The sequence below is a fragment of the Siphateles boraxobius genome, unplaced genomic scaffold (genome assembly GCF_051911475.1).
Source record: "Siphateles boraxobius isolate OS27281-9 unplaced genomic scaffold, OSU_SipBor_1 8, whole genome shotgun sequence".
Classification (NCBI taxonomy): Eukaryota; Metazoa; Chordata; class Actinopteri; order Cypriniformes; family Leuciscidae; genus Siphateles; species Siphateles boraxobius.
In genome coordinates, this window is record NW_027509208.1 from 32,922,582 (window position 1) to 32,947,843 (window position 25,262).

A 25,262-nucleotide genomic window follows, 5' to 3' on the forward strand; every position below is an offset into this window, starting at 1 on the left:
GTAACAAAGTACCACAATAGGCTGGGCCACAGATCGAGCGTGGCTAAAAGAATTGGCTGTTTTGTCCAAGACAGCGGTGTGAATGTAAGTTTTACCAAGCACCAAAGGGTAGTGATGGGAGAAACAAAGCTTTGAACTGATTGCTTCGCAAAATTATTCACTGTTTCCAAGCGTTCGGAACGGAACACGCTGGTCAGAACAGTGATAATCCCACAAAAGAAAAAAGACTCAGGCCAAACATTCAAAAAACACCTTTTACAAACCTATTGCAAACGCTTTCTTGAAAGTAAAATCTTTCAAATGCAATTAGCTAAAAATAATCAAGCGAGTCTTGAATGGCAGGTTGACTTTAACAGCACCTTCCACGGTAAAGCCCGAGCTTATGCAAGGTGTTTGGTCGTGATAAAGAAGAAGACTCCCCGTCGGGGAATCGAACCCCGGTCTTCCGCGTGACAGGCAGAGATACTGTCCACTATACTAACGAGGACTGGTCATCACAGTTGCTTCTCTGGGCGGTGTGTTACTGTTGTCTATGCTCAACCGTTGAGACGTCACTTAATACTGGATATGCTTTCCATTAATGGAGTTATTATTATTTAAACATTTTATTTTGGCCAAAGAGCTCACCCTGTCCTATGGAGGTATCCAAGAATTGTCTTGCTCACAGCAGAGCTACATGTGTTTGTTCAAGAACAGAGGACGTTTGGCAGCTTGTAACAAAGTACCACAATAGGTTGGGCCAGAGATTGAGCGTGGCTAAAATAATTGGCTGTTTTGTCCAAGACTGGAACTGGGTAGTCGTCAAACCATCCACACTTTCCCAGTTCACAACTTCGAGTCTTGTGTCAGCAGTGTGAATGTAAGTTTTACCAAGCACAAAAGGGTAGTGATGGGAGAAACAAAGCTTTGAACCGATTGTTTCGCAACATTATTCACTGTTTCCAAGCGTTCGGAACGCAACACACTGGTCAGAACAGTGAAAATGCAACAAAAAAAAAAGACTCAGGCCAAACATTCAAAAAACACCTTTTACAAACCTATTGCAAACGCTTTCTTGAAAGTAAAATCTTTCAAATGCAATTAGCTAAACATAATCAAGTGAGTCTTGAACGGCAGGTTGACTTTAACAGCGCCTTCCACGGTAAAGCCTGAGCTTATGCAAGGTGTTTGGTCGTGATAAAGAAGAAGACTAATCGAACCCCGGTCTTCCGCGTGACAGGCGGAGATACTGTCCATTATACTAACGAGGACTGGTCATCCCAATTGCTTCTCTGGGCGGTACGGTACTGTTGTCTATGCTCAACCGTTGAGACGTCACTTAATACTGGATTTGCTTTCCATTAATGGAGTTATTATTATTTAAGCCTTTTATTTTGGCCAAGGAGCTCACCCTGTCCTATGGAGGTATCCATCCGCAATCTAAGGAGATTGAAGGGTTTGTTCATTTAGCATCCAGGAAGTTCATAAAAATCTCATGCGAATACTACCACTGGTCTTCGACATACTATCGGATTCAGTGACATCCTCTTGGACAGGGTTTGCGGACATTTGGTGATGGGGCAGATTCTTTTTACATTTGCTCCTTCCTCTAATGTATATGGCTGTATTATTGTTTTTAAAAAAAAAGAAAATAAGCTGGATGGGAGGAGCCTGCACCAGACATTACCCTTGCTGAGCATGGTTGCATGTGCTTGGGACCACATTGTCCCAACGTCTCATGGGTACAGCTCGAGTTTCTCTTCATTCACGCATAAATCTTTCGCCTTTTACTAAAGATTTCCGTGGAGGGGAACATTTGCGAGTTTCTGATATTTTTGGATGCTCTGCTCACAGCAGAGCTACATGTGTTTGTTCAAGAACAGAGGACGTTTGGCAGCTTGTAACAAAGTACCACAATAGGCTGGGCCAAAGATCGAGCGTGGCTAAAAGAATTGGCTGTTTTGTCCAAGACAGCGGTGTGAATGTAAGTTTTACCAAGCACAAAAGGGTAGTGATGGGAGAAACAAAGCTTTGAACTGATTGCTTCGCAAAATTATTCACTGTTTCCAAGCGTTCGGAACGGAACACGCTGGTCAGAACAGTGAAAATCCCACACAAAAAAAAAGACTCAGGCCAAACATTCAAAAAACACCTTTTACAAACCTATTGCAAACGCTTTCTTGAAAGTAAAATTTTCAAATGCAATTAGCTAAAAATAATCAAGCGAGTCTTGAACGGCAGGTTGACTTTAACAGCACCTTCCACGGTAAAGCCCGAGCTTATGCAAGGTGTTTGGTCGTGATAAAGAAGAAGACTCCCCGTCGGGGAATCGAACCCCGGTCTTCCGCGTGACAGGCGGAGATACTGTCCACTATACTAACGAGGACTGGTCATCACAGTTGCTTCTCTGGGCAGTGTGTTACTGTTGTCTATGCTCAACCGTTGAGACGTCACTTAATACTGGATATGCTTTCCATTAATGGAGTTATTATTATTTAAACATTTTATTTTGGCCAAAGAGCTCACCCTGTCCTATGGAGGTATCCAAGAATTGTCTTGCTCACAGCAGAGCTACATGTGTTTGTTCAAGAACAGAGGACGTTTGGCAGCTTGTAACAAAGTACCACAATAGGTTGGGCCAGAGATTGAGAGTGGCTAAAAGAATTGGCTGTTTTGTCCAAGACTGGAACTGGGTAGTCGTCAAACCATCCACACTTTCCCAGTTCACAACTTCGAGTCTTGTGTCAGCAGTGTGAATGTAAGTTTTACCAAGCACAAAAGGGTAGTGATGGGAGAAACAAAGCTTTGAACCGATTGTTTCGCAACATTATTCACTGTTTCCAAGCGTTCGGAACGCAACACACTGGTCAGAACAGTGAAAATGCAACAAAAAAAAAAGACTCAGGCCAAACATTCAAAAAACACCTTTTACAAACCTATTGCAAACGCTTTCTTGAAAGTAAAATCTTTCAAATGCAATTAGCTAAACATAATCAAGTGAGTCTTGAACGGCAGGTTGACTTTAACAGCGCCTTCCACGGTAAAGCCTGAGCTTATGCAAGGTGTTTGGTCGTGATAAAGAAGAAGACTAATCGAACCCCGGACTTCCGCGTGACAGGCGGAGATACTGTCCACTATACTAACGAGGACTGGTCATCCCAATTGCTTCTCTGGGCGGTACGGTACTGTTGTCTATGCTCAACCGTTAAGACGTCATTTAATACTGGATATGCTTTCCATTAATGGAGTTATTATTATTTAAGCCTTTTATTTTGGCCAAGGAGCTCACCCTGTCCTATGGAGGTATCCACCCGCAATCCAAGGAGATGAAGGGTTTGTTCATTTAGCATGCAGGAAGTTCATAAAAATCTCATGCGAATACTACCACTGGTCTTCGACATACTATCGGATTCAGTGACATCCTCTTGGACAGGGTTTGCGGACATTTGGTGATGGGGCAGATTCTTTTTACATTTGCTCCTTCCTCTAATGGATATGGCTGTATTATTGTTTTTTTTTTAAAGAAAATAAGCTGGATGGGAGGAGCCTGCACCAGACATTACCCTTGCTGAGCATGGTTGCATGTACTTGGAACCACATTGTCCCAATGTCTCGTGGGTACAGCTCGAGTTTCTCTTCATTCACGCATAAATCTTTCGCCTTTTACTAAAGATTTCCGTGGAGGGGAACATTTGCAAGGTTCTGATATTTTTGGATGCTCTGCTCACAGCAGAGCTACATGTGTTTGTTCAAGAACAGAGGACGTTTGGCAGCTTGTAACAAAGTACCACAATAGGCTGGGCCACAGATCGAGCGTGGCTAAAAGAATTGGCTGTTTTGTCCAAGACAGCGGTGTGAATGTAAGTTTTACCAAGCACCAAAGGGTAGTGATGGGAGAAACAAAGCTTTGAACTGATTGCTTCGCAAAATTATTCACTGTTTCCAAGCGTTCGGAACGGAACACGCTGGTCAGAACAGTGATAATCCCACAAAAGAAAAAAGACTCAGGCCAAACATTCAAAAAACACCTTTTACAAACCTATTGCAAACGCTTTCTTGAAAGTAAAATCTTTCAAATGCAATTAGCTAAAAATAATCAAGCGAGTCTTGAATGGCAGGTTGACTTTAACAGCACCTTCCACGGTAAAGCCCGAGCTTATGCAAGGTGTTTGGTCGTGATAAAGAAGAAGACTCCCCGTCGGGGAATCGAACCCCGGTCTTCCGCGTGACAGGCAGAGATACTGTCCACTATACTAACGAGGACTGGTCATCACAGTTGCTTCTCTGGGCGGTGTGTTACTGTTGTCTATGCTCAACCGTTGAGACGTCACTTAATACTGGATATGCTTTCCATTAATGGAGTTATTATTATTTAAACATTTTATTTTGGCCAAAGAGCTCACCCTGTCCTATGGAGGTATCCAAGAATTGTCTTGCTCACAGCAGAGCTACATGTGTTTGTTCAAGAACAGAGGACGTTTGGCAGCTTGTAACAAAGTACCACAATAGGTTGGGCCAGAGATTGAGCGTGGCTAAAATAATTGGCTGTTTTGTCCAAGACTGGAACTGGGTAGTCGTCAAACCATCCACACTTTCCCAGTTCACAACTTCGAGTCTTGTGTCAGCAGTGTGAATGTAAGTTTTACCAAGCACAAAAGGGTAGTGATGGGAGAAACAAAGCTTTGAACCGATTGTTTCGCAACATTATTCACTGTTTCCAAGCGTTCGGAACGCAACACACTGGTCAGAACAGTGAAAATGCAACAAAAAAAAAAGACTCAGGCCAAACATTCAAAAAACACCTTTTACAAACCTATTGCAAACGCTTTCTTGAAAGTAAAATCTTTCAAATGCAATTAGCTAAACATAATCAAGTGAGTCTTGAACGGCAGGTTGACTTTAACAGCGCCTTCCACGGTAAAGCCTGAGCTTATGCAAGGTGTTTGGTCGTGATAAAGAAGAAGACTAATCGAACCCCGGTCTTCCGCGTGACAGGCGGAGATACTGTCCATTATACTAACGAGGACTGGTCATCCCAATTGCTTCTCTGGGCGGTACGGTACTGTTGTCTATGCTCAACCGTTGAGACGTCACTTAATACTGGATTTGCTTTCCATTAATGGAGTTATTATTATTTAAGCCTTTTATTTTGGCCAAGGAGCTCACCCTGTCCTATGGAGGTATCCACCCGCAATCCAAGGAGATGAAGGGTTTGTTCATTTAGCATCAAGGAAGTTCATAAAAATCTCATGCGAATACTACCACTGGTCTTCGACATACTATCGGATTCAGTGACATCCTCTTGGACAGGGTTTGCGGACATTTGGTGATGGGGCAGATTCTTTTTACATTTGCTCCTTCCTCTAATGGATATGGCTGTATTATTGTTTTTTTTAAAGAAAATAAGCTGGATGGGAGGAGCCTGCACCAGACATTACCCTTGCTGAGCATGGTTGCATGTGCTTGGGACCACATTGTCCCAACGTCTCATGGGTACAGCTCGAGTTTCTCTTCATTCACGCATAAATCTTTCGCCTTTTACTAAAGATTTCCGTGGAGGGGAACATTTGCGAGTTTCTGATATTTTTGGATGCTCTGCTCACAGCAGAGCTACATGTGTTTGTTCAAGAACAGAGGACGTTTGGCAGCTTGTAACAAAGTACCACAATAGGCTGGGCCACAGATCGTGCGTGGCTAAAAGTATCCACCCGCAATCCAAGGAGATGAAGGGTTTGTTCATTTAGCATCCAGGAAGTTCATAAAAATCTCATGCGAATACTACCACTGGTCTTCGACATACTATCGGATTCAGTGACATCCTCTTGGACAGGGTTTGCGGACATTTGGTGATGGGGCAGATTCTTTTTACATTTGCTCCTTCCTCTAATGGATATGGCTGTATTATTGTTTTTTTTAAAAAAGAAAATAAGCTGGATGGGAGGAGCCTGCACCAGACATTACCCTTGCATTGTTGCATGTGCTTGGGACCACATTGTCCCAACGTCTCATGGGTACAGCTCGAGTTTCTCTTCATTCACGCATAAATCTTTCGCCTTTTACTAAAGATTTCCGTGGAGGGGAACATTTGCGAGTTTCTGATATTTTTGGATGCTCTGCTCACAGCAGAGCTACATGTGTTTGTTCAAGAACAGAGGACGTTTGGCAGCTTGTAACAAAGTACCACAATAGGCTGGGCCACAGATCGTGCGTGGCTAAAAGTATCCACCCGCAATCCAAGGAGATGAAGGGTTTGTTCATTTAGCATCCAGGAAGTTCATAAAAATCTCATGCGAATACTACCACTGGTCTTCGACATACTATCGGATTCAGTGACATCCTCTTGGACAGGGTTTGCGGACATTTGGTGATGGGGCAGATTCTTTTTACATTTGCTCCTTCCTCTAATGGATATGGCTGTATTATTGTTTTTAAAAAAAAAGAAAATAAGCTGGATGGGAGGAGCCTGCACCAGACATTACCCTTGCATTGTTGCATGTGCTTGGGACCACATTGTCCATACGTCTCATGGGTACAGCTCGAGTTTCTCTTCATTCACGCATAAATCTTTCGCCTTTTACTAAAGATTTCCGTGGAGGGGAACATTTGCGAGTTTCTGATATTTTTGGATGCTCTGCTCACAGCAGAGCTACATGTGTTTGTTCAAGAACAGAGGACGTTTGGCAGCTTGTAACAAAGTACCACAATAGGCTGGGTCACAGATCGAGCGTGGCTAAAAGAATTGGCTGTTTTGTCCAAGCAAGCGGTGTGAATGTAAGTTTTACCAAGCACAAAAGGGTAGTGATGGGAGAAACAAAGCTTTGAACTGATTGCTTCGCAAAATTATTCACTGTTTCCAAGCGTTCGGAACGGAACACGCTGGTCAGAACAGTGAAAATCCCACAAAAAAAAAAAGACTCAGGCCAAACATTCAAAAAACACCTTTTACAAACCTATTGCAAACGCTTTCTTGAAAGTAAAATCTTTCAAATGCAATTAGCTAAAAATAATCAAGCGAGTCTTGAACGGCAGGTTGACTTTAACAGCACCTTCCACGGTAAAGCCCGAGCTTATGCAAGGTGTTTGGTCGTGATAAAGAAGAAGACTCCCCGTCGGGGAATCGAACCCCGGTCTTCCACGTGACAGGCGGAGATACTGTCCAATATACTAACGAGGACTGGTCATCACAGTTGCTTCTCTGGGCTGTGTGTTACTGTTGTCTATGCTCAACCGTTGAGACGTGACTTAATACTGGATATGCTTTCCATTAATGGAGTTATTATTATTTAAACATTTTATTTTGGCCAAAGAGCTCACCCTGTCCTATGGAGGTATCCAAGAATTGTCTTGCTCACAGCAGAGCTACATGTGTTTGTTCAAGAACAGAGGACTTTGGCAGCTTGTACACTGTAAAAATGAATACGAATGAATATGCTAAATCTAATCAATAAAATTGAGGCAACAGATTACAAGCAATATTATTAATTAAATTTAACAAATTAGAATTGAGTAATAATTAACCAAATTAATTCCTTAAAAGTTAACCATTTAAAATGAGTAAAATTTACACATTTTTTTAAACAAAAATATCAGAATAACAGACTGACGTCAAAGATGAATTAAGAACACTTTTTTTTATTGCCAACATTGAAGACACCTGATGTTAACAAGCCGAATCACTGAAGGAGAAAACCGTAATTGGTATGTTACCATTATGGAGATTAATGTTTGCTTTAGTTGGGCTCTTGACTCTTAAATCATTGACTTTAGATTTTGATTGGTTGTTGTACTTCAGTTATAACAGTCAGATGAACAAATAGAAAAGGTGATCTGATGGTGTTGGTTGTGTTTTAACATAATCATTAGTTCACAATCATTTGACCTGAATCATGGAACTCATATAGAGCCCAATTTAGGTTTACTTTATTAATTATAGCAGCACTGTCCTTGTACAGTATTTGTAACCTTTACAATGTAATCCTAAGAATTTTTTTAAACATATCTCAAATACAATTATTATTATTTTTTGTTTGTTTTTAGACACACAGACATCAAGAATCAGCCTGTGAATCTCAACAATGGTGACAATTATAAAGCATGTTGCAGTGCATTCTGCGTGCCACCAATCAAAACTCATTCATGGCTCCCATCATGCATTGCTGCATGAATAAATAATGAGCTTGTGTTCAGAGTTGATCTGTTTGTCACCATTGTTGAGATGTATACGCTAATTCTTGATGTCTGTGTGTGCCAACATAAAGTACCTTTAAAAATTGTCTTATTATTGATTTGGTCTCATTGAAAACGCTAAAAATATGAAGCTGTACAATGACAGGGCTCCTATAATTATTTACTTTTAAATATAAAGTAAACTTAACTGAGAAATATGAGTTCAGTGATTCAGGTCAAATGATAGTGAAATAATGATTATGTTAAAACATAACAAACACCATCAGATCACCTTTTGTAGTTGTTCATCTGGCTGTTATAACTGAAGTACAACAGCCAAACAAAATCTAAAGTCAATGATTTAAGAGTCAAGAGCCCAACTTAAGCAAACACTGATCACCATAATGGTAACATACCAATTGCGGTTTTCTCCTTCAGTGATATGGCTTGTTAACATCAGGTGTCTTCAATGTTGGCAATAAAAAAAAGTGTTCTTAATTCATCTTTGACGTCAGTCTGTTATTCCGATATTTTTGTTTAAGAAAATGTGTAAATTTTACTCATTTTAAATGGTTAACTTTTAAGGAATTAATTTGGTTAATTATTACTCAATTCTAATTTGTTAAATTTAATGAATAATATTGCTTGTAATCTGTTGCCTCAATTTTATTGATTAGATTTAGCATATTCATTCGTATTCATTTTTACAGTGTAACAAAGTACCACAATAGGTTGGGCCAGAGATTGAGCGTGGCTAAAAGAATTGGCTGTTTTGTCCAAGACTGGAACTGGGTAGTCGTCAAACCATCCACACTTTCCCAGTTCACAACTTCGAGTCTTGTGTCAGCAGTGTGAATGTAAGTTTTACCAAGCACAAAAGGGTAGTGATGGGAGAAACAAAGCTTTGAACCGATTGTTTCGCAACATTATTCACTGTTTCCAAGCGTTCGGAACGCAACACACTGGTCAGAACAGTGAAAATGCAACAAAAAAAAAAGACTCAGGCCAAACATTCAAAAAACACCTTTTACAAACCTATTGCAAACGCTTTCTTGAAAGTAAAATCTTACAAATGCAATTAGCTAAACATAATCAAGTGAGTCTTGAACGGCAGGTTGACTTTAACAGCGCCTTCCACGGTAAAGCCTGAGCTTATGCAAGGTGTTTGGTCGTGATAAAGAAGAAGACTAATCGAACCCCGGTCTTCCGCGTGACAGGCGGAGATACTGTCCATTATACTAACGAGGACTGGTCATCCCAATTGCTTCTCTGGGCGGTACGGTACTGTTGTCTATGCTCAACCGTTGAGACGTCACTTAATACTGGATATGCTTTCCATTAATGGAGTTATTATTATTTAAGCCTTTTATTTTGGCCAAGGAGCTCACCCTGTCCTATGGAGGTATCCACCCGCAATCCAAGGAGATGAAGGGTTTGTTCATTTAGCATCCAGGAAGTTCATAAAAATCTCATGCGAATACTACCACTGGTCTTCGACATACTATCGGATTCAGTGACATCCTCTTGGACAGGGTTTGCGGACATTTGGTGATGGGGCAGATTCTTTTAACATTTGCTCCTTCCTCTAATGGATATGGCTGTATTATTGTTTTTTTTTTAAAGAAAATAAGCTGGATGGGAGGAGCCTGCACCAGACATTACCCTTGCTGAGCATGGTTGCATGTGCTTGGGACCACATTGTCCCAACGTCTCATGGGTACAGCTCGAGTTTCTCTTCATTCACGCATAAATCTTTCGCCTTTTACTAAAGATTTCCGTGGAGGGGAACATTTGCGAGTTTCTGATATTTTTGGATGCTCTGCTCACAGCAGAGCTACATGTGTTTGTTCAAGAACATAGGACGTTTGGCAGCTTGTAACAAAGTACCACAATAGGCTGGGCCACAGATCGTGCGTGGCTAAAAGTATCCACCCGCAATCCAAGGAGATGAAGGGTTTGTTCATTTAGCATCCAGGAAGTTCATAAAAATCTCATGCGAATACTACCACTGGTCTTCGACATACTATCGGATTCAGTGACATCCTCTTGGACAGGGTTTGCGGACATTTGGTGATGGGGCAGATTCTTTTTACATTTGCTCCTTCCTCTAATGGATATGGCTGTATTATTGTTTTTAAAAAAAAAGAAAATAAGCTGGATGGGAGGAGCCTGCACCAGACATTACCCTTGCATTGTTGCATGTGCTTGGGACCACATTGTCCATACGTCTCATGGGTACAGCTCGAGTTTCTCTTCATTCACGCATAAATCTTTCGCCTTTTACTAAAGATTTCCGTGGAGGGGAACATTTGCGAGTTTCTGATATTTTTGGATGCTCTGCTCACAGCAGAGCTACATGTGTTTGTTCAAGAACAGAGGACGTTTGGCAGCTTGTAACAAAGTACCACAATAGGCTGGGTCACAGATCGAGCGTGGCTAAAAGAATTGGCTGTTTTGTCCAAGCAAGCGGTGTGAATGTAAGTTTTACCAAGCACAAAAGGGTAGTGATGGGAGAAACAAAGCTTTGAACTGATTGCTTCGCAAAATTATTCACTGTTTCCAAGCGTTCGGAACGGAACACGCTGGTCAGAACAGTGAAAATCCCACACAAAAAAAAAGACTCAGGCCAAACATTCAAAAAACACCTTCCACAAACCTATTGCAAACGCTTTCTTGAAAGTAAAATCTTTCAAATGCAATTAGCTAAAAATAATCAAGCGAGTCTTGAACGGCAGGTTGACTTTAACAGCACCTTCCACGGTAAAGCCCGAGCTTATGCAAGGTGTTTGGTCGTGATAAAGAAGAAGACTCCCCGTCGGGGAATCGAACCCCGGTCTTCCGCGTGACAGGCGGAGATACTGTCCACTATACTAACGAGGACTGGTCATCACAGTTGCTTCTCTGGGCGGTGTGTTACTGTTGTCTATGCTCAACCGTTGAGACGTCACTTAATACTGGATATGCTTTCCATTAATGGAGTTATTATTATTTAAACATTTTATTTTGGCCAAAGAGCTCACCCTGTCCTATGGAGGTATCCAAGAATTGTCTTGCTCACAGCAGAGCTACATGTGTTTGTTCAAGAACAGAGGACGTTTGGCAGCTTGTAACAAAGTACCACAATAGGTTGGGCCAGAGATTGAGCGTGGCTAAAAGAATTGGCTGTTTTGTCCAAGACTGGAACTGGGTAGTCGTCAAACCATCCACAATTTCCCAGTTCACAACTTCGAGTCTTGTGTCAGCAGTGTGAATGTAAGTTTTACCAAGCACAAAAGGGTAGTGATGGGAGAAACAAAGCTTTGAACCGATTGTTTCGCAACATTATTCACTGTTTCCAAGCGTTCGGAACGCAACACACTGGTCAGAACAGTGAAAATGCAACAAAAAAAAGACTCAGGCCAAACATTCAAAAAACACCTTTTACAAACCTATTGCAAACGCTTTCTTGAAAGTAAAATCTTTCAAATGCAATTAGCTAAACATAATCAAGTGAGTCTTGAACGGCAGGTTGACTTTAACAGCGCCTTCCACTGTAAAGCCTGAGCTTATGCAAGGTGTTTGGTCGTGATAAAGAAGAAGACTAATCGAACCCCGGTCTTCCGCGTGACAGGCGGAGATACTGTCCACTATACTAACGAGGACTGGTCATCCCAATTGCTTCTCTGGGCGGTACGGTACTGTTGTCTATGCTCAACCGTTGAGACGTCACTTAATACTGGATATGCTTTCCATTAATGGAGTTATTATTATTTAAGCCTTTTATTTTGGCCAAGGAGCTCACCCTGTCCTATGGAGGTATCCATCCGCAATCTAAGGAGATGAAGGGTTTGTTCATTTAGCATCCAGGAAGTTCATAAAAATCTCATGCGAATACTACCACTGGTCTTCGACATACTATCGGATTCAGTGACATCCTCTTGGACAGGGTTTGCGGACATTTGGTGATGGGGCAGATTCTTTTTACATTTGCTCCTTCCTCTAATGGATATGGCTGTATTATTGTTTTTAAAAAAAAAGAAAATAAGCTGGATGGGAGGAGCCTGCACCAGACATTACCCTTGCTGAGCATGGTTGCATGTGCTTGGGACCACATTGTCCCAACGTCTCATGGGTACAGCTCGAGTTTTTCTTCATTCACGCATAAATCTTTCGCCTTTTACTAAAGATTTCCGTGGAGGGGAACATTTGCGAGTTTCTGATATTTTTGGATGCTCTGCTCACAGCAGAGCTACATGTGTTTGTTCAAGAACAGAGGACGTTTGGCAGCTTGTAACAAAGTACCACAATAGGCTGGGCCACAGATCGAGCGTGGCTAAAAGAATTGGCTTTTTTGTCCAAGACAGCGGTGTGAATGTAAGTTTTACCAAGCACAAAAGGGTAGTGATGGGAAAAACAAAGCTTTGAACTGATTGCTTCGCAAAATTGTTCACTGTTTCCAAGCGTTCGGAACGGAACACGCTGGTCAGAACAGTGAAAATCCCACAAAAAAAAGACTCAGGCCAAACATTCAAAAAACACCTTTTACAAACCTATTGCAAACGCTTTCTTGAAAGTAAAATCTTTCAAATGCAATTAGCTAAAAATAATCAAGCGAGTCTTGAATGGCAGGTTGACTTTAACAGCACCTTCCACGGTAAAGCCCGAGCTTATGCAAGGTGTTTGGTCGTGATAAAGAAGAAGACCCCCCGTCGGGGAATCGAACCCCGGTCTTCCGCGTGACAGGCTGAGATACTGTCCACTATACTAACGAGGACTGGTCATCCCAATTGCTTCTCTGGGCGGTACGGTACTGTTGTCTATGCTCAACCGTTGAGACGTCACTTAATACTGGATATGCTTTCCATTAATGGAGTTATTATTATTTAAGCCTTTTATTTTAGCCAAGGAGCTCACCCTGTCCTATGGAGGTATCCACCCGCAATCCAAGGAGATGAAGTGTTTGTTCATTTAGCATCCAGGAAGTTCATAAAAATCTCATGCGAATACTACCACTGGTCTTCGACATACTATCGGATTCAGTGACATCCTCTTGGACAGGGTTTGCGGACATTTGGTGATGGGGCAGATTCTTTTTACATTTGCTCCTTCCTCTAATGGATATGGCTGTATTATTGTTTTTAAAAAAAAAGAAAATAAGCTGGATGGGAGGAGCCTGCACCAGACATTACCCTTGCATTGTTGCATGTGCTTGGGACCACATTGTCCATACGTCTCATGGGTACAGCTCGAGTTTCTCTTCATTCACGCATAAATCTTTCGCCTTTTACTAAAGATTTCCGTGGAGGGGAACATTTGCGAGTTTCTGATATTTTTGGATGCTCTGCTCACAGCAGAGCTACATGTGTTTGTTCAAGAACAGAGGACGTTTGGCAGCTTGTAACAAAGTACCACAATAGGCTGGGTCACAGATCGAGCGTGGCTAAAAGAATTGGCTGTTTTGTCCAAGCAAGCGGTGTGAATGTAAGTTTTACCAAGCACAAAAGGGTAGTGATGGGAGAAACAAAGCTTTGAACTGATTGCTTCGCAAAATTATTCACTGTTTCCAAGCGTTCGGAACGGAACACGCTGGTCAGAACAGTGAAAATCCCACACAAAAAAAAGACTCAGGCCAAACATTCAAAAAACACCTTCCACAAACCTATTGCAAACGCTTTCTTGAAAGTAAAATCTTTCAAATGCAATTAGCTAAAAATAATCAAGCGAGTCTTGAACGGCAGGTTGACTTTAACAGCACCTTCCACGGTAAAGCCCGAGCTTATGCAAGGTGTTTGGTCGTGATAAAGAAGAAGACTCCCCGTCGGGGAATCGAACCCCGGTCTTCCGCGTGACAGGCGGAGATACTGTCCACTATACTAACGAGGACTGGTCATCACCGTTGCTTCTCTGGGCGGTGTGTTACTGTTGTCTATGCTCAACCGTTGAGACGTCACTTAATACTGGATATGCTTTCCATTAATGGAGTTATTATTATTTAAACATTTTATTTTGGCCAAAGAGCTCACCCTGTCCTATGGAGGTATCCAAGAATTGTCTTGCTCACAGCAGAGCTACATGTGTTTGTTCAAGAACAGAGGACGTTTGGCAGCTTGTAACAAAGTACCACAATAGGTTGGGCCAGAGATTGAGCGTGGCTAAAAGAATTGGCTGTTTTGTCCAAGACTGGAACTGGGTAGTCGTCAAACCATCCACACTTTCCCAGTTCACAACTTCGAGTCTTGTGTCAGCAGTGTGAATGTAAGTTTTACCAAGCACAAAAGGGTAGTGATGGGAGAAACAAAGCTTTGAACCGATTGTTTCGCAACATTATTCACTGTTTCCAAGCGTTCGGAACGCAACACACTGGTCAGAACAGTGAAAATGCAACAAAAAAAAAAGACTCAGGCCAAACATTCAAAAACACCTTTTACAAACCTATTGCAAACGCTTTCTTGAAAGTAAAATCTTTCAAATGCAATTAGCTAAACATAATCAAGTGAGTCTTGAACGGCAGGTTGACTTTAACAGCGCCTTCCACTGTAAAGCCTGAGCTTATGCAAGGTGTTTGGTCGTGATAAAGAAGAAGACTAATCGAACCCCGGTCTTCCGCGTGACAGGCGGAGATACTGTCCACTATACTAACGAGGACTGGTCATCCCAATTGCTTCTCTGGGCGGTACGGTACTGTTGTCTATGCTCAACCGTTGAGACGTCACTTAATACTGGATATGCTTTCCATTAATGGAGTTATTATTATTTAAGCCTTTTATTTTGGCCAAGGAGCTCACCCTGTCCTATGGAGGTATCCATCCGCAATCTAAGGAGATGAAGGGTTTGTTCATTTAGCATCCAGGAAGTTCATAAAAATCTCATGCGAATACTACCACTGGTCTTCGACATACTATCGGATTCAGTGACATCCTCTTGGACAGGGTTTGCGGACATTTGGTGATGGGGCAGATTCTTTTTACATTTGCTCCTTCCTCTAATGGATATGGCTGTATTATTGTTTTTTTTTTTTTAAAGAAAATAAGCTGGATGGGAGGAGCCTGCACCAGACATTACCCTTGCTGAGCATGGTTGCATGTGCTTGGGACCACATTGTCCCAACGTCTCATGGGTACAGCTCGAATTTCTCTTCATTCACGCATAAATCTTTAGCCTTTTACTAAAGATTTCCGTGGAGGGGAACATTTGCGAGTTTCTGATATTTTTGGATGCTCTGCTCACAGCAGAGCTACATGTGTTTGTTCAAGAACAGAGGACGTTTGGCAGCTTGTAACAAAGTACCACAATAGGCTGGGCCACAGATCGTGCGTGGCTAAAAGTATCCACCCGCAATCCAAGGAGATGACGGGTTTGTTCATTTAGCATCCAGGAAGTTCATAAAAATCTCATGCGAATACTACCACTGGTCTTCGACATACTATCGGATTCAGTGACATCCTCTTGGACAGGGTTTGCGGACATTTGGTGATGGGGCAGATTCTTTTTACATTTGCTCCTTCCTCTAATGGATATGGCTGTATTATTGTTTTTGTTTTTTTAAAGAAAATAAGCTGGATGGGAGGAGCCTGCACCAGACATTACCCTTGCTGAGCATGGTTGCATGTGCTTGGGACCACATTGTCCCAACGTCTCATGGGTACAGCTCGAGTTTCTCTTCATTCACGCATAAATCTTTCGCCTTTTACTAAAGATTTCCGTGGAGGGGAACATTTGCGAGTTTCTGATATTTTTGGATGCTCTCCTCACAGCAGAGCTACATGTGTTTGTTCAAGAACAGAGGACGTTTGGCAGCTTGTAACAAAGTACCACAATAGGCTGGGCCACAGATCGTGCGTGGCTAAAAGTATCCACCCGCAATCCAAGGAGATGACGGGTTTGTTCATTTAGCATCCAGGTAGTTCATAAAAATCTCATGCGAATACTACCACTGGTCTTCGACATACTATCGGATTCAGTGACATCCTCTTGGACAGGGTTTGCGGACATTTGGTGATGGGGCAGATTCTTTTTACATTTGCTCCTTCCTCTAATGGATATGGCTGTATTATTAGGCTTGTTCGACTTGAACCGGCGCTGCACAGACCGATCGGTTGATGACATCAAAGTACCGCGAGAGCGATTAGAGAGCAGACGGCTCCTTATGCTTTTGAATCGCTCTCGCGGTACTTTGATGTCATCAACTGATCGGTCTGCGCAGCGCCGGTTCAAGTCGAACAAGCCTAATGTTTTTAAAAAAAAAGAAAATAAGCTGGATGGGAGGAGCCTGCACCAGACATTACCCTTGCATTGTAGCATGTGCTTGGGACCACATTGTCCATACGTCTCATGGGTACAGCTCGAGTTTCTCTTCATTCACGCATAAATCTTTCGCCTTTTACTAAAGATTTCCGTGGAGGGGAACATTTGCGAGTTTCTGATATTTTTGGATGCTCTGCTCACAGCAGAGCTACATGTGTTTGTTCAAGAACAGAGGACGTTTGGCAGCTTGTAACAAAGTACCACAATAGGCTGGGTCACAGATCGAGCGTGGCTAAAAGAATTGGCTGTTTTGTCCAAGCAAGCGGTGTGAATGTAAGTTTTACCAAGCACAAAAGGGTAGTGATGGGAGAAACAAAGCTTTGAACTGATTGCTTCGCAAAATTATTCACTGTTTCCAAGCGTTCGGAACGGAACACGCTGGTCAGAACAGTGAAAATCCCACACAAAAAAAAGACTCAGGCCAAACATTCAAAAAACACCTTCCACAAACCTATTGCAAACGCTTTCTTGAAAGTAAAATCTTTCAAATGCAATTAGCTAAAAATAATCAAGCGAGTCTTGAACGGCAGGTTGACTTTAACGGCACCTTCCACGGTAAAGCCCGAGCTTATGCAAGGTGTTTGGTCGTGATATAGAAGAAGACTGCCCGTCGAGGAATCGAACCCCGGTCTTCCGCGTGACAGGCGGAGATACTGTCCACTATACTAACGAGGACTGGTCATCACCGTTGCTTCTCTGGGCGGTGTGTTACTGTTGTCTATGCTCAACCGTTGAGACGTCACTTAATACTGGATATGCTTTCCAATAATGGAGTTATTATTATTTAAACATTTTATTTTGGCCAAAGAGCTCACCCTGTCCTATGGAGGTATCCAAGAATTGTCTTGCTCACAGCAGAGCTACATGTGTTTGTTCAAGAACAGAGGACGTTTGGCAGCTTGTAACAAAGTACCACAATAGGTTGGGCCAGAGATTGAGCGTGGCTAAAAGAATTGGCTGTTTTGTCCAAGACTGGAACTGGGTAGTCGTCAAACCATCCACACTTTCCCAGTTCACAACTTCGAGTCTTGTGTCAGCAGTGTGAATGTAAGTTTTACCAAGCACAAAAGGGTAGTGATGGGAGAAACAAAGCTTTGAACCGATTGTTTCGCAACATTATTCACTGTTTCCAAGCGTTCGGAACGCAACACACTGGTCAGAACAGTGAAAATGCAACAAAAAAAAAAGACTCAGGCCAAACATTCAAAAAACACCTTTTACAAACCTATTGCAAACGCTTTCTTGAAAGTAAAATCTTTCAAATGCAATTAGCTAAACATAATCAAGTGAGTCTTGAACGGCAGGTTGACTTTAACAGCGCCTTCCACTGTAAAGCCTGAGCTTATGCAAGGTGTTTGGTCGTGATAAAGAAGAAGACTAATCGAACCCCGGTCTTCCGCGTGACAGGCGGAGATACTGTCCACTATACTAACGAGGACTGGTCATCCCAATTGCTTCTCTGGGCGGTACGGTACTGTTGTCTATGCTCAACCGTTGAGACGTCACTTAATACTGGATATGCTTTCCATTAATGGAGTTATTATTATTTAAGCCTTTTATTTTGGCCAAGGAGCTCACCCTGTCCTATGGAGGTATCCATCCGCAATCTAAGGAGATGAAGGGTTTGTTCATTTAGCATCCAGGAAGTTCACAAAAATCTCATGCGAATACTACCACTGGTCTTCGACATACTATCGGATTCAGTGACATCCTCTTGGACAGGGTTTGCGGACATTTGGTGATGGGGCAGATTCTTTTTACATTTGCTCCTTCCTCTAATGGATATGGCTGTATTATTGTTTTTAAAAAAAAAGAAAATAAGCTGGATGGGAGGAGCCTGCACCAGACATTACCCTTGCTGAGCATGGTTGCATGTGCTTGGGACCACATTGTCCCAACGTCTCATGGGTACAGCTCGAGTTTCTCTTCATTCACGCATAAATCTTTCGCCTTTTACTAAAGATTTCCGTGGAGGGGAACATTTGCGAGTTTCTGATATTTTTGGATGCTCTGCTCACAGCAGAGCTACATGTGTTTGTTCAAGAACAGAGGACGTTTGGCAGCTTGTAACAAAGTACCACAATAGGCTGGGCCAAAGATCGAGCGTGGCTAAAAGAATTGGCTGTTTTGTCCAAGACAGCGGTGTGAATGTAAGTTTTACCAAGCACCAAAGGGTAGTGATGGGAGAAACAAAGCTTTGAACTGATTGCTTCGCAAAATTATTCACTGTTTCCAAGCGTTCGGAACGGAACACGCTGGTCAGAACAGTGAAAATCCCACAAAAAAAAAGACTCAGGCCAAACATTCAAAAAACACCTTTTACAAACCTATTGCAAACGCTTTCTTGAAAGTAAAATCTTTCAAATGCAATTAGCTAAAAATAATCAAGCGAGTCTTGAACGGCAGGTTGACTTTAACAGCACCTTCCACGGTAAAGCCCGAGCTTATGCAAGGTGTTTGGTCGTGATAAAGAAGAAGACTCCCCGTCTGGCAATCGAACCCCGGTCTTCCGCGTGACAGGCGGAGATACTGTCCACTATACTAACGAGGACTGGTCATCACAGTTGCTTCTCTGGGCGGTGTGTTACTGTTGTCTATGCTCAACCGTTGAGACGTCACTTAATACTGGATATGCTTTCCATTAATGGAGTTATTATTATTTAAACATTTTATTTTGGCCAAAGAGCTCACCCTGTCCTATGGAGGTATCCAAGAATTGTCTTGCTCACAGCAGAGCTACATGTGTTTGTTCAAGAACAGAGGACGTTTGGCAGCTTGTAACAAAGTACCACAATAGGTTGGGCCAGAGATTGAGCGTGGCTAAAAGAATTGGCTGTTTTGTCCAAGACTGGAACTGGGTAGTCGTCAAACCATCCACACTTTCCCAGTTCACAACTTCGAGTCTTGTGTCAGCAGTGTGAATGTAAGTTTTACCAAGCACAAAAGGGTAGTGATGGGAGAAACAAAGCTTTGAACCGATTGTTTCGCAACATTATTCACTGTTTCCAAGCGTTCGGAACGCAACACACTGGTCAGAACAGTGAAAATGCAACAAAAAAAAACACTCAGGCCAAACATTCAAAAACACCTTTTACAAACCTATTGCAAACGCTTTCTTGAAAGTAAAATCTTTCAAATGCAATTAGCTAAACATAATCAAGTGAGTCTTGAACGGCAGGTTGACTTTAACAGCGCCTTCCACTGTAAAGCCTGAGCTTATGCAAGGTGTTTGGTCGTGATAAAGAAGAAGACTAATCGAACCCCGGTCTTCCGCGTGACAGGCGGAGATACTGTCCACTATACTAACTAGGACTGGTCATCCCAATTGCTTCTCTGGGCGGTACGGTACTGTTGTCTATGCTCAACCGTTGAGACGTCACTTAATACTGGATATGCTTTCCATTAATGGAGTTATTATTATTTAAGCCTTTTATTTTGGCCAAGGAGCTCACCCTGTCCTATGGAGGTATCCATCCGCAATCTAAGGAGATGAAGGGTTTGTTCATTTAGCATCCAGGAAGTTCATAAAAATCTCATGCGAATACTACCACTGGTCTTCGACATACTATCGGATTCAGTGACATCCTCTTGGACAGGGTTTGCGGACATTTGGTGATGGGGCAGATTCTTTTTACATTTGCTCCTTCCTCTAATGGATATGGCTGTATTATTGTTTTTAAAAAAAAAGAAAATAAGCTGGATGGGAGGAGCCTGCACCAGACATTACCCTTGCTGAGCATGGTTGCATGTGCTTGGGACCACATTGTCCCAACGTCTCATGGGTACAGCTCGAGTTTTTCTTCATTCACGCATAAATCTTTCGCCTTTTACTAAAGATTTCCGTGGAGGGGAACATTTGCGAGTTTCTGATATTTTTGGATGCTCTGCTCACAGCAGAGCTACATGTGTTTGTTCAAGAACAGAGGACGTTTGGCAGCTTGTAACAAAGTACCACAATAGGCTGGGCCACAGATCGAGCGTGGCTAAAAGAATTGGCTTTTTTGTCCAAGACAGCGGTGTGAATGTAAGTTTTACCAAGCACAAAAGGGTAGTGATGGGAAAAACAAAGCTTTGAACTGATTGCTTCGCAAAATTGTTCACTGTTTCCAAGCGTTCGGAACGGAACACGCTGGTCAGAACAGTGAAAATCCCACAAAAAAAAGACTCAGGCCAAACATTCAAAAAACACCTTTTACAAACCTATTGCAAACGCTTTCTTGAAAGTAAAATCTTTCAAATGCAATTAGCTAAAAATAATCAAGCGAGTCTTGAATGGCAGGTTGACTTTAACAGCACCTTCCACGGTAAAGCCCGAGCTTATGCAAGGTGTTTGGTCGTGATAAAGAAGAAGACCCCCCGTCGGGGAATCGAACCCCGGTCTTCCGCGTGACAGGCTGAGATACTGTCCACTATACTAACGAGGACTGGTCATCCCAATTGCTTCTCTGGGCGGTACGGTACTGTTGTCTATGCTCAACCGTTGAGACGTCACTTAATACTGGATATGCTTTCCATTAATGGAGTTATTATTATTTAAGCCTTTTATTTTAGCCAAGGAGCTCACCCTGTCCTATGGAGGTATCCACCCGCAATCCAAGGAGATGAAGTGTTTGTTCATTTAGCATCCAGGAAGTTCATAAAAATCTCATGCGAATACTACCACTGGTCTTCGACATACTATCGGATTCAGTGACATCCTCTTGGACAGGGTTTGCGGACATTTGGTGATGGGGCAGATTCTTTTTACATTTGCTCCTTCCTCTAATGGATATGGCTGTATTATTGTTTTTAAAAAAAAAGAAAATAAGCTGGATGGGAGGAGCCTGCACCAGACATTACCCTTGCATTGTTGCATGTGCTTGGGACCACATTGTCCATACGTCTCATGGGTACAGCTCGAGTTTCTCTTCATTCACGCATAAATCTTTCGCCTTTTACTAAAGATTTCCGTGGAGGGGAACATTTGCGAGTTTCTGATATTTTTGGATGCTCTGCTCACAGCAGAGCTACATGTGTTTGTTCAAGAACAGAGGACGTTTGGCAGCTTGTAACAAAGTACCACAATAGGCTGGGTCACAGATCGAGCGTGGCTAAAAGAATTGGCTGTTTTGTCCAAGCAAGCGGTGTGAATGTAAGTTTTACCAAGCACAAAAGGGTAGTGATGGGAGAAACAAAGCTTTGAACTGATTGCTTCGCAAAATTATTCACTGTTTCCAAGCGTTCGGAACGGAACACGCTGGTCAGAACAGTGAAAATCCCACACAAAAAAAAGACTCAGGCCAAACATTCAAAAAACACCTTCCACAAACCTATTGCAAACGCTTTCTTGAAAGTAAAATCTTTCAAATGCAATTAGCTAAAAATAATCAAGCGAGTCTTGAACGGCAGGTTGACTTTAACAGCACCTTCCACGGTAAAGCCCGAGCTTATGCAAGGTGTTTGGTCGTGATAAAGAAGAAGACTCCCCGTCGGGGAATCGAACCCCGGTCTTCCGCGTGACAGGCGGAGATACTGTCCACTATACTAACGAGGACTGGTCATCACCGTTGCTTCTCTGGGCGGTGTGTTACTGTTGTCTATGCTCAACCGTTGAGACGTCACTTAATACTGGATATGCTTTCCATTAATGGAGTTATTATTATTTAAACATTTTATTTTGGCCAAAGAGCTCACCCTGTCCTATGGAGGTATCCAAGAATTGTCTTGCTCACAGCAGAGCTACATGTGTTTGTTCAAGAACAGAGGACGTTTGGCAGCTTGTAACAAAGTACCACAATAGGTTGGGCCAGAGATTGAGCGTGGCTAAAAGAATTGGCTGTTTTGTCCAAGACTGGAACTGGGTAGTCGTCAAACCATCCACACTTTCCCAGTTCACAACTTCGAGTCTTGTGTCAGCAGTGTGAATGTAAGTTTTACCAAGCACAAAAGGGTAGTGATGGGAGAAACAAAGCTTTGAACCGATTGTTTCGCAACATTATTCACTGTTTCCAAGCGTTCGGAACGCAACACACTGGTCAGAACAGTGAAAATGCAACAAAAAAAAAAGACTCAGGCCAAACATTCAAAAACACCTTTTACAAACCTATTGCAAACGCTTTCTTGAAAGTAAAATCTTTCAAATGCAATTAGCTAAACATAATCAAGTGAGTCTTGAACGGCAGGTTGACTTTAACAGCGCCTTCCACTGTAAAGCCTGAGCTTATGCAAGGTGTTTGGTCGTGATAAAGAAGAAGACTAATCGAACCCCGGTCTTCCGCGTGACAGGCGGAGATACTGTCCACTATACTAACGAGGACTGGTCATCCCAATTGCTTCTCTGGGCGGTACGGTACTGTTGTCTATGCTCAACCGTTGAGACGTCACTTAATACTGGATATGCTTTCCATTAATGGAGTTATTATTATTTAAGCCTTTTATTTTGGCCAAGGAGCTCACCCTGTCCTATGGAGGTATCCATCCGCAATCTAAGGAGATGAAGGGTTTGTTCATTTAGCATCCAGGAAGTTCATAAAAATCTCATGCGAATACTACCACTGGTCTTCGACATACTATCGGATTCAGTGACATCCTCTTGGACAGGGTTTGCGGACATTTGGTGATGGGGCAGATTCTTTTTACATTTGCTCCTTCCTCTAATGGATATGGCTGTATTATTGTTTTTTTTTTTTTAAAGAAAATAAGCTGGATGGGAGGAGCCTGCACCAGACATTACCCTTGCTGAGCATGGTTGCATGTGCTTGGGACCACATTGTCCCAACGTCTCATGGGTACAGCTCGAATTTCTCTTCATTCACGCATAAATCTTTAGCCTTTTACTAAAGATTTCCGTGGAGGGGAACATTTGCGAGTTTCTGATATTTTTGGATGCTCTGCTCACAGCAGAGCTACATGTGTTTGTTCAAGAACAGAGGACGTTTGGCAGCTTGTAACAAAGTACCACAATAGGCTGGGCCACAGATCGTGCGTGGCTAAAAGTATCCACCCGCAATCCAAGGAGATGACGGGTTTGTTCATTTAGCATCCAGGAAGTTCATAAAAATCTCATGCGAATACTACCACTGGTCTTCGACATACTATCGGATTCAGTGACATCCTCTTGGACAGGGTTTGCGGACATTTGGTGATGGGGCAGATTCTTTTTACATTTGCTCCTTCCTCTAATGGATATGGCTGTATTATTGTTTTTGTTTTTTTAAAGAAAATAAGCTGGATGGGAGGAGCCTGCACCAGACATTACCCTTGCTGAGCATGGTTGCATGTGCTTGGGACCACATTGTCCCAACGTCTCATGGGTACAGCTCGAGTTTCTCTTCATTCACGCATAAATCTTTCGCCTTTTACTAAAGATTTCCGTGGAGGGGAACATTTGCGAGTTTCTGATATTTTTGGATGCTCTCCTCACAGCAGAGCTACATGTGTTTGTTCAAGAACAGAGGACGTTTGGCAGCTTGTAACAAAGTACCACAATAGGCTGGGCCACAGATCGTGCGTGGCTAAAAGTATCCACCCGCAATCCAAGGAGATGACGGGTTTGTTCATTTAGCATCCAGGTAGTTCATAAAAATCTCATGCGAATACTACCACTGGTCTTCGACATACTATCGGATTCAGTGACATCCTCTTGGACAGGGTTTGCGGACATTTGGTGATGGGGCAGATTCTTTTTACATTTGCTCCTTCCTCTAATGGATATGGCTGTATTATTAGGCTTGTTCGACTTGAACCGGCGCTGCACAGACCGATCGGTTGATGACATCAAAGTACCGCGAGAGCGATTAGAGAGCAGACGGCTCCTTATGCTTTTGAATCGCTCTCGCGGTACTTTGATGTCATCAACTGATCGGTCTGCGCAGCGCCGGTTCAAGTCGAACAAGCCTAATGTTTTTAAAAAAAAAGAAAATAAGCTGGATGGGAGGAGCCTGCACCAGACATTACCCTTGCATTGTAGCATGTGCTTGGGACCACATTGTCCATACGTCTCATGGGTACAGCTCGAGTTTCTCTTCATTCACGCATAAATCTTTCGCCTTTTACTAAAGATTTCCGTGGAGGGGAACATTTGCGAGTTTCTGATATTTTTGGATGCTCTGCTCACAGCAGAGCTACATGTGTTTGTTCAAGAACAGAGGACGTTTGGCAGCTTGTAACAAAGTACCACAATAGGCTGGGTCACAGATCGAGCGTGGCTAAAAGAATTGGCTGTTTTGTCCAAGCAAGCGGTGTGAATGTAAGTTTTACCAAGCACAAAAGGGTAGTGATGGGAGAAACAAAGCTTTGAACTGATTGCTTCGCAAAATTATTCACTGTTTCCAAGCGTTCGGAACGGAACACGCTGGTCAGAACAGTGAAAATCCCACACAAAAAAAAGACTCAGGCCAAACATTCAAAAAACACCTTCCACAAACCTATTGCAAACGCTTTCTTGAAAGTAAAATCTTTCAAATGCAATTAGCTAAAAATAATCAAGCGAGTCTTGAACGGCAGGTTGACTTTAACGGCACCTTCCACGGTAAAGCCCGAGCTTATGCAAGGTGTTTGGTCGTGATATAGAAGAAGACTGCCCGTCGAGGAATCGAACCCCGGTCTTCCGCGTGACAGGCGGAGATACTGTCCACTATACTAACGAGGACTGGTCATCACCGTTGCTTCTCTGGGCGGTGTGTTACTGTTGTCTATGCTCAACCGTTGAGACGTCACTTAATACTGGATATGCTTTCCAATAATGGAGTTATTATTATTTAAACATTTTATTTTGGCCAAAGAGCTCACCCTGTCCTATGGAGGTATCCAAGAATTGTCTTGCTCACAGCAGAGCTACATGTGTTTGTTCAAGA

General features: G+C 42.5%; 24 non-coding genes across 24 annotated transcripts; 18 read left to right on the forward strand and 6 right to left on the reverse strand.

Moving 5' to 3' along the window:
- Positions 1 to 415: 415 nt before the first annotated feature.
- On the reverse strand, positions 416 to 487 carry trnad-guc (transfer RNA aspartic acid (anticodon GUC)). The gene has a single exon. It is a non-coding gene; the product is annotated as a tRNA-Asp (tRNA).
- Positions 488 to 1,725: 1,238 nt separating this feature from the next.
- On the forward strand, positions 1,726 to 1,840 carry LOC143730153 (U5 spliceosomal RNA). The gene has a single exon (XR_013200377.1). It is a non-coding gene; the product is annotated as a U5 spliceosomal RNA (small nuclear RNA).
- A 453-nt stretch (positions 1,841 to 2,293) lies between these two features.
- On the reverse strand, positions 2,294 to 2,365 carry trnad-guc (transfer RNA aspartic acid (anticodon GUC)). Its single transcript has one exon. It is a non-coding gene; the product is annotated as a tRNA-Asp (tRNA).
- Positions 2,366 to 3,601: 1,236 nt separating this feature from the next.
- LOC143730380 (U5 spliceosomal RNA) lies at positions 3,602 to 3,716 on the forward strand. Its single transcript, XR_013200582.1, has one exon. It is a non-coding gene; the product is annotated as a U5 spliceosomal RNA (small nuclear RNA).
- A 454-nt stretch (positions 3,717 to 4,170) lies between these two features.
- trnad-guc (transfer RNA aspartic acid (anticodon GUC)) lies at positions 4,171 to 4,242 on the reverse strand. The gene has a single exon. It is a non-coding gene; the product is annotated as a tRNA-Asp (tRNA).
- Positions 4,243 to 5,476: 1,234 nt separating this feature from the next.
- On the forward strand, positions 5,477 to 5,591 carry LOC143730155 (U5 spliceosomal RNA). Its single transcript, XR_013200378.1, has one exon. It is a non-coding gene; the product is annotated as a U5 spliceosomal RNA (small nuclear RNA).
- Positions 5,592 to 5,994: 403 nt separating this feature from the next.
- On the forward strand, positions 5,995 to 6,109 carry LOC143730157 (U5 spliceosomal RNA). The gene has a single exon (XR_013200380.1). It is a non-coding gene; the product is annotated as a U5 spliceosomal RNA (small nuclear RNA).
- Positions 6,110 to 6,512: 403 nt separating this feature from the next.
- On the forward strand, positions 6,513 to 6,627 carry LOC143730158 (U5 spliceosomal RNA). Its single transcript, XR_013200381.1, has one exon. It is a non-coding gene; the product is annotated as a U5 spliceosomal RNA (small nuclear RNA).
- A 3,239-nt stretch (positions 6,628 to 9,866) lies between these two features.
- On the forward strand, positions 9,867 to 9,981 carry LOC143730159 (U5 spliceosomal RNA). Its single transcript, XR_013200382.1, has one exon. It is a non-coding gene; the product is annotated as a U5 spliceosomal RNA (small nuclear RNA).
- A 403-nt stretch (positions 9,982 to 10,384) lies between these two features.
- Positions 10,385 to 10,499, forward strand: LOC143730160 (U5 spliceosomal RNA). Its single transcript, XR_013200383.1, has one exon. It is a non-coding gene; the product is annotated as a U5 spliceosomal RNA (small nuclear RNA).
- Positions 10,500 to 10,953: 454 nt separating this feature from the next.
- On the reverse strand, positions 10,954 to 11,025 carry trnad-guc (transfer RNA aspartic acid (anticodon GUC)). The gene has a single exon. It is a non-coding gene; the product is annotated as a tRNA-Asp (tRNA).
- A 1,235-nt stretch (positions 11,026 to 12,260) lies between these two features.
- Positions 12,261 to 12,375, forward strand: LOC143730288 (U5 spliceosomal RNA). Its single transcript, XR_013200498.1, has one exon. It is a non-coding gene; the product is annotated as a U5 spliceosomal RNA (small nuclear RNA).
- Positions 12,376 to 13,367: 992 nt separating this feature from the next.
- Positions 13,368 to 13,482, forward strand: LOC143730161 (U5 spliceosomal RNA). The gene has a single exon (XR_013200384.1). It is a non-coding gene; the product is annotated as a U5 spliceosomal RNA (small nuclear RNA).
- Positions 13,483 to 13,935: 453 nt separating this feature from the next.
- Positions 13,936 to 14,007, reverse strand: trnad-guc (transfer RNA aspartic acid (anticodon GUC)). Its single transcript has one exon. It is a non-coding gene; the product is annotated as a tRNA-Asp (tRNA).
- A 1,238-nt stretch (positions 14,008 to 15,245) lies between these two features.
- Positions 15,246 to 15,360, forward strand: LOC143730368 (U5 spliceosomal RNA). The gene has a single exon (XR_013200571.1). It is a non-coding gene; the product is annotated as a U5 spliceosomal RNA (small nuclear RNA).
- Positions 15,361 to 15,770: 410 nt separating this feature from the next.
- LOC143730306 (U5 spliceosomal RNA) lies at positions 15,771 to 15,885 on the forward strand. The gene has a single exon (XR_013200515.1). It is a non-coding gene; the product is annotated as a U5 spliceosomal RNA (small nuclear RNA).
- Positions 15,886 to 16,463: 578 nt separating this feature from the next.
- LOC143730162 (U5 spliceosomal RNA) lies at positions 16,464 to 16,578 on the forward strand. Its single transcript, XR_013200385.1, has one exon. It is a non-coding gene; the product is annotated as a U5 spliceosomal RNA (small nuclear RNA).
- A 1,762-nt stretch (positions 16,579 to 18,340) lies between these two features.
- Positions 18,341 to 18,455, forward strand: LOC143730163 (U5 spliceosomal RNA). Its single transcript, XR_013200386.1, has one exon. It is a non-coding gene; the product is annotated as a U5 spliceosomal RNA (small nuclear RNA).
- A 1,759-nt stretch (positions 18,456 to 20,214) lies between these two features.
- Positions 20,215 to 20,329, forward strand: LOC143730289 (U5 spliceosomal RNA). The gene has a single exon (XR_013200499.1). It is a non-coding gene; the product is annotated as a U5 spliceosomal RNA (small nuclear RNA).
- Positions 20,330 to 21,321: 992 nt separating this feature from the next.
- Positions 21,322 to 21,436, forward strand: LOC143730164 (U5 spliceosomal RNA). Its single transcript, XR_013200387.1, has one exon. It is a non-coding gene; the product is annotated as a U5 spliceosomal RNA (small nuclear RNA).
- A 453-nt stretch (positions 21,437 to 21,889) lies between these two features.
- trnad-guc (transfer RNA aspartic acid (anticodon GUC)) lies at positions 21,890 to 21,961 on the reverse strand. Its single transcript has one exon. It is a non-coding gene; the product is annotated as a tRNA-Asp (tRNA).
- A 1,238-nt stretch (positions 21,962 to 23,199) lies between these two features.
- LOC143730369 (U5 spliceosomal RNA) lies at positions 23,200 to 23,314 on the forward strand. Its single transcript, XR_013200572.1, has one exon. It is a non-coding gene; the product is annotated as a U5 spliceosomal RNA (small nuclear RNA).
- Positions 23,315 to 23,724: 410 nt separating this feature from the next.
- LOC143730307 (U5 spliceosomal RNA) lies at positions 23,725 to 23,839 on the forward strand. Its single transcript, XR_013200516.1, has one exon. It is a non-coding gene; the product is annotated as a U5 spliceosomal RNA (small nuclear RNA).
- Positions 23,840 to 24,417: 578 nt separating this feature from the next.
- LOC143730166 (U5 spliceosomal RNA) lies at positions 24,418 to 24,532 on the forward strand. The gene has a single exon (XR_013200388.1). It is a non-coding gene; the product is annotated as a U5 spliceosomal RNA (small nuclear RNA).
- The last annotated feature ends 730 nt before the right edge of the window (positions 24,533 to 25,262 follow it).